Raw genomic sequence first — 7,558 nt, forward strand, 5'->3', positions numbered from 1 at the left:
AAAACACCACCACCACACACACACACACCCGCAGTACTAGTCAAGGTTACAGTGAAAATGCTTGGGTTGTATAAACAATTCATATAATCCATGAACAATGCAAGAAATATGAAGATTCTAAAATGCCAAAATTTAACATGGATTGTATATAAAAACAGGTAAACATATTTACAGAAGATTAATTCATTCATTTGGAGTCTAAAGAGAGAGTAAATCATTAGAGTAATTCATTCAGTCTTTCATTTTCATTTCATTTATAACCATATAATTCATTTAGAGTAAATAATTTGGTATTTCATTCCATTTTCATTTCTAACTGTAGAGATATTCATCCATTTTGAGTAATTCATTCAGTATTTAATTTCCATTTCAGGTATAACTGTAGACCAATTTGTTTAAAGTAATTCATTCAGTGTTTCATCTCATTTTCATTTCATTTTTAACCGTAGAGTTGGCTACGAACATAGTGTCTGTCTCTCTATCTATTTAATTTTATGTCTGCCTTTGTCTGTTTCACAACACTCCATCTGAGCCTCTGTCAATCTCATCTGTCTACACTTCCCAAATTGATTGGTCAACATATCTCCATGTTTCTGCATCCAGTTGCACAGACCTTTTGTTCAGTGTCCGAGGCTCATCAATCAGGCAGAGAACCTGACTGTCAACATACCAGCTCAGGTCTCTTCGTGGGCAAGGCCAGAAGAATTTGTTGATTCCATTTCGGTGCATGCAGTTGACTTGTACGTTGTTCTCTTCAACAGCGATAATGATACCAGGGTAGGGGTTATCATCATATAGGACCACACACCACCTCCCAACATGTTCATTTGTAATGACATCTGGATGCCATCTCTTGGGTTTTGTAGGGGCTTCTGGAGGGGCCTCTGTAGGGGCTTCTGGAGGGGCCTCTGGAGCCACATTGTGAAGCGTTGCTTCTTTCAGCTCAAAGCATGGGCAAGCCAGCACCCCCTTCTCCCTTAGGCAGAGACAAGTTATGTCTCTGTACTGGACTCTGCCTGGTGAGGTGCTGAGGATCTGGTGAATCTTCATAGTCCCTTTTATTGCAGTCAAAGGGGGCAGCTGTGAAGACCAGAACAAGGTCATGACTTATTAGGCTATCAAATAAGGTAGGTCAAATCATTTTTATCATTTGAGATAACGCTGCACAATCTGGTGGCCAAACATGAGTTATAACAGCTATTCTCAACCTTGGGGTCCCGACCCCAACTGGGGTCGCGAGATGATTTCTAGGGGTCGCCAAATCATTTTAATCATTTAATAAATTCAAGTATACCAATGTTAAATTACATCATTTCAAACAGGGAGTTTTTTTTATTTTTAGTTCATAACTGCTTCATGGTTTGTCTCTAATTCATTGTAGCCTATCAGCGGCATGATCTGTAGCTACTGTGCGCGTGAGAGTGGTCAGTGACACAGAGCGGGAAAAATAAACAAAGCCGGCGTTATTGTTTTGGTAGCAGCAGCAACAGTAGCAGTTTCGCTAGCATATATTTGTAAAAAAAAAAAAAAAAAAAAATGGAGCGATGGCTGAAAAGAAAAAATACTCTATCATCCCAAGATGATCAGCAGCGGGGGTCCCAAGATGAAAGCCTACCACCACCTGAAAAACGTATGTCACTGGGGCCGACACCGGCTACTACACGGCTACGAAAATACCAGGCATACTTTTTAAAATATGGTTTTTCATTCATTACCAAAAATAACATCGAACAGCCCCAGTGTGTTGTTTGTTCAGAGGTTCTGGCGAATGAGAGCCTTAAGCCAGCTAAACTGAAGAGACACCTGGAAACCAAACACGGCAGCTTAGTTCACAAACCCTTGGATTTTTTTCAGCGCAGGGAGCAACAGCTGAAAACACAAAAATCAGTGGTTTGTGAATTTTCTACCGTCCCCGCTAAGGCACTTGCTGCTTCATATGAAGTCGCGTATCTGGTGGCTCAGTCTAAAAAGGCACACACTATAGCGGAGACTCTCATCCGTCCCGCAGCTGTTGCCATGACGAGGGCGATGCATGGGGAGAAGATAGCCAGCACCCTTTTAACCATCCCTATGTCAAATGATGCCATGGGGCGCCGCATTCAGGAGATGTCAAATGACATTAAAGATCAGCTCATTAACAGAGTGAGAAAGAGCGGAAGGTTTTCCCTTCAAATTGACGAATGCACAGATGTGTCGGGAGATGCGCAGCTGCTGGCATTTGTGAGATACAGCTATGAAAGGAAAATGCACGAGGATCTATTATTTTGTTCATCAATGGAGGGAACATGCACTGGACGGGACATTTTCAACAAACTTGACTGTAACATACAAAAAGAGGGACTGAAATGGGAGAGCTGTGTGTCTGTGTGCACAGATGGAGCTGGAGCTATGCAGGGGGCAAGGAAGGGTTTGAGGGCCTGCGTGTTGGAGGTAGCTCCCCACGTAAAATTCCTCCACTGTGTGATCCACAGGGAAGCTCTCGCTGGCAGGTGCCTCGAGCCAGAGCTTCGTGACGTTCTACAAACATCAGTTAAGATGGTGAATTTCATTAAATCACGGCCGCTCCAAAGCAGACTCTTTGCCACACTCTGTCACGAAATGGGATCAGACCACGAAGCACTTCTCTTTCACACAGAGGTTAGATGGCTTTCTCATGGAAAAGTTTTAACTAGGTTATTTGAACTGCGTGAAGAGGTGCGCATATTCTTATCGGACTGTGGTTCCCCCCTTGCTGACTATCTGACTGACCAAAAGTGGGTCGCGAGCTTGGCATATTTAGCCAGCATTTTCGACAAATTAAACAGCCTAAACCTGTCCCTACAAGGCCCAAACACAAATGTCCTTATTCTCTCTGATAAGATCACAGCGTTTAAGAGAAAGCTAGAGCGGTGGGCTGTGAGAGTGGAAGGGGGGAGTGTTGACATGTTTCCCGAGCTTGATGACTTTATGGACAGTTACGATATAACCATTCAAGCGATGAAAGGAATAATTGCCTCTCACCTCAGAAGCCTGCTTGAAAACTTTAATAAGTACTTCCCAAGTGATGACACTCCGGAGAAGTACGACTGGATACGCCAACCTTTTGTCACCTCCACCGCGCACCACCTCCCATCAGAGCTGCAGGACGCCCTGCTGGAGCTCTCCTCTGACCGGACACTACAGACCGCTTTCACGGCATACACGCTGGAGGAGTTCTGGTTGTCAGTAGCAACAGAATACGCAGCACTGTCAAAAGCTGCAATGGATGTACTGTTTCCATTTGCATCAACGTATCTGTGTGAGAAGACATTTTCTGCGCTGACATATATGAAAAACAAATATAGATCACGACTCCTCAGAGTTGAGAGCGATCTGCGTGTGGCCGTGTCTAAAATAAAGCCAAGAATGCAATTGCTCTGTTCAAAGAAGCAAGCCCAGCCATCACATTAAAAGAGAAGCCTAGTTGACACAAAAGTGAGGGTGAAACTATAAATTTGATTTTTTTGGAACTTGGAGTTTGTTAGGCCTAATTATTATTATTATTAATTAATTAATTATTACCTTCTTTTTCCTGTTTAACGTTACAGCAACACAACGTCTGAAATGAGTTTTGGGCTGTTTTTCTCCCCAAGCTGTTCTGTTTCGACTTCCTACAATGTTAATAGTTTTTCTTTAAGAAAAAGAATAGTAAAGGTTACTTGTTTGCATTCAAGCGGCTATAACACTAACAATTAATAATAAGCAGTAGCCTATGATGGGATGTGGCGAAATCTGTCTGTTATCTCGTTTGAAAAGATATCGATGCTGATTTATGTTTTTCATCAAATTCAAAATTGTTTCAAAATAAAATAAGGAAACTATTACATGTCATGTGATCATACGTGCTTCTTTTGTAAATATAACGGTGTGGGTTTATTTATTTATTTTGGGGGGGGGGGTCGCGAACAGCAGTGCATGATAAATTGGGGTCGCTACTCAAAAAGGTTGAGAACCACTGAGTTATAACACATTTAAGGTTTCTACTAAAGACATTCAATTTAGAACACTACTTATACAGTTCCACTTACTGCCGGCATTTCATCCACATTTTTTTCAGGGACATAGTACAGCTGAATGGTCGACTCTTGCATCCTCAGCTTCTTGAATAATGCCTCGGCATTGGGGATGTCTTCTCCCAGGCGGACAAGTTTGTCAGCTGTTCTCTTCAGGGACCCACCAACGCCATCTGGGGCCCCCTTACCATGACTCGCTTCAAAAAAGTTCCAGTTACTGCCGGCAAATCCCATCCTGAAGGGTTCAGTGGACAGAAGGAAGAAGTTTCCCTTTTGTTTGTACTGAGTCGCTGGCCCGTCGCTAAAGAAGTGCAGCCTTTGAACTTCTGGGAACTTGTCCTTCACCATCTCCAAAACAGGCTGAAGGTGGGCCCAGATGGCGGGTGGGTCGTGCCTCCGAGATGGCGAGATAGTACAGAAGCTCTGGGGGGGTCCTGATGAGGTGTAGAGCACACCAGTGTGGAGGGTCGCTTGCTAGTGTGACCCCCCGAAGTGGGATGACTGCACCTCATTGTGATTCTTACACCCATAGTTCTCGCTAAAGTCAACGTGAATCAGACATTCCGTTTCGGCCAGGTTGTCCCTCAGCTGCCTGTAGGCCTTGAATTGCCACCGAATGTTAAAAATGTGGTGCCGGAATTTGGCCATTCGATTGTGGAACTGGTCCACAGCTTCCACTTCAGGGAGGAGGATCTCTTTTTTGATGGTCACCATGGACATGCTTTCATCGTTGCTGACCTCAGTTGACCACTGCATGTGAGGAAGTTGATCGGTTGTTGCTGGCCTAACCAATGGAACAGTTGTTGATTGGCACTCTGCACACACACCATAGGCACAATCCTTCTCACTGGAATTGCAGACGATCGTATCCGCCATCTTCTCAACATCCTTGGAGGACAGAAGTCCACTGTTGAATAGGCTTGTAGCCATAAACTGGAGGTTTTCATGTGTCTTGCACTGACAGGTGTCCCTGTCAGCCTCTGTGGGTGCAACTACCCAAAATGGCCTCTGATTACAGAAGAAGGAGTATGACACTTGGTGTTCATTTTCAGCAGTAAATTTGTCGAAAAGGTTTTTGATGGTGTCTGTCAGCAATCTCTTCTGCATCTTCTTCTTTTGTATTGTTATGGTTTGTTTCTTTCCTGTTGTCATACGGCTGACTTCATCTCTTGGGTAGTATGCTACGACCGCCTGCTTTTTTGATAGTCTCTGTCGAGACGTTCTCTTGTAGCTGGAGAGCGTTCCAGTCAGCTTTGCCCTTTTATTTGAGAAGCCCAGGGTTTGTTGGCTTAATTTCTGAAGCCTGTATTTCTTCATTACCATCCCCATGGTGGCTCTTGCAAGCACCTGCTTGTCCCTCTGTTTTTTGGAGTTCCTGTACTTCCTTTTTAGTTCCTCAACCACGCAGGCATGGAGAAGCAGTTGTCTGCGTGAGCTGGGATGAGCAGGATGCTGAAGCAATTGGTTCAGTTGTTTTCGAAGGGACGGGGTCTGTTTGTTTTTTTGACGTTCCCACCTCTTCTTATACTTCTCAGTTTTTCTTTTCTCGTCAGACAAGGCAGCTTTGAGTTTTTCAATTTCTCTTTCCATCATCATCTTCTTCTTATTTCTAAGGCGCTGACCATGTTGTTTTTGCCTAAACACAAAAATCAGACAGTTAACACACAAACTTAGTTTGAAGTTAAAGTTTGTAAGAATTGACCCTAGGTTCCAGACAAAACACATTGTTTAAGAAGAACAAAGAGAAAGTGAGTCAGCTCAATATCTGCTACAGCCACAGCATGCTCGTGTCACGGGGAGGAAAGATGGAGTGGTAGAGGTATAAAAATTAGCAGGGGATGAATAGAGGGAAGATATAGGGGAGAGATGAACATACACGAGAAGGAGAGATGAGAGGAGGTACAGACAGGAGGGGAAGAGAGGAGGTAAAGAGACACAAGGGGGCAGGTGTATTAATAGAGGGGATATAGAGGAGTGTAGAAGGGTAGAGTGAGAGGGGATGTAGAGGTAGAGAGAAGAGATATAGGAGTAAAACTCAAATCATGTCCTGTTTTGTCATGTCTATATTGTGCATTGCAAGATTTTGCATTTCTAACCTTGAGGACCCTGCCACAGGTTGCAACTCAGGTGGTATAGGTGGTGTTAAAGGTGGAGATGGAGGTCCTACAGCTGTTTCTCTCCTGCCTTTTGCTTCCCTCTTCCTCTCTCTCCATTTCTTTCTCTGGACTCGCCTCTCACGCTCACTGAGATCATTCACTTTTTTCTTTTTCCCTGTGTCTCCATCTCTCTGCCATTTTTCCCTCTCTTTCTGGAGATACTGCGCTCGTCTGTCAGGATCTGCATCACGGTTAGCCCTGTAGCGACGTTGCCTCTCTGCAGCACTTATTGGAGCCATTTCCTAATGCCTAAACAAGTACAATTTAACTTAACTTATATTATGGTGCACATTAAATCAACTTTATAATGATTAATTACCTTGTGATGCATCTACAAAAGACAACAATCAGTTTATGATCAAAATTATAAAGCCCAATTTTGATCAAAATTATAAAATTATAAAGCCCAATTATGCCCACATTCCCCAAAAAATATTCTATAGACTTTATATTGGCAAAGAACAGATTCATTACAAATTAGTTCATTATATCATAATATATAATAATGATAATGAAATGTACATATATCATATTTTTATTATTAAATAATAACGATATAGTTATGCTAATATAATAATAATAATAATAATAGCCTCGGAGCCCCGAGGCACTCCTCTCAGCTATTCTAGCTGTAGAGGAGTGCCTCGGAGCTGAGCACCCGTGGCACTAATAATAACCACAAAATAAGACTCAGAGTGAAGGGATTTGAACTGTGATGTGCTCATCCTCCCAAAGTCAGACATTACCCAGCTGTAGGGATGGGTATCATTAGTGCCACGGGTGCTCAGCTCCGAGGCACTCCTCTCAGCTATTCTAGCTGTAGAGGAGTGCCTCGGGGCTCTGCCTCGGGGCAGGCGCCCCATGTGTAGAGGCTACAGTCCTCGCTGCAGTTGGCCCCGGTTCGAATCCCGCATCGGACGGCCTTTCACTGCATGTCATTCCCCCTCTCTCTGCCTCCCCGTTTCCTGTCACTCTCCACTGTGCTGTCCATTAAAGGCATAAAAGCCCAAAAAATATACTTAAAAAAAAAAAAAAAAAAAAAATTCGGCGCGTAACTCGTCCCGCAGCTTTGAGAAAACCCTGGTAATATATACATCAAAACGTGCTCACTCATTTTAAGGAATATCTGAATAAAATAGAGACTGTAGAAACTTCTGGCTTCAGTGTCTGGCACGGTCTTTTCGGTTTATGAAAAGAAGTAACGGTTTTCTCATAATTTGCAGTTGTTTGAAGCCATGTAGAAGCCAAATTCTGGGCAGATTTTCACATTGCCATGGCAACGGCAGCTCTGGACCTGTGTGCCTGCGTGTGCCTAGCAACCAGATAACCAACTCTCCAAGCTCTGCTAGCTTTACATTAGCCGCATGTTAG

The sequence above is a fragment of the Seriola lalandi genome, unplaced genomic scaffold (genome assembly GCF_002814215.2).
Source record: "Seriola lalandi dorsalis isolate HSWRI2012SDOR001 ecotype SW California unplaced genomic scaffold, Sedor1 jcf7180002054933, whole genome shotgun sequence".
Classification (NCBI taxonomy): Eukaryota; Metazoa; Chordata; class Actinopteri; order Carangiformes; family Carangidae; genus Seriola; species Seriola lalandi.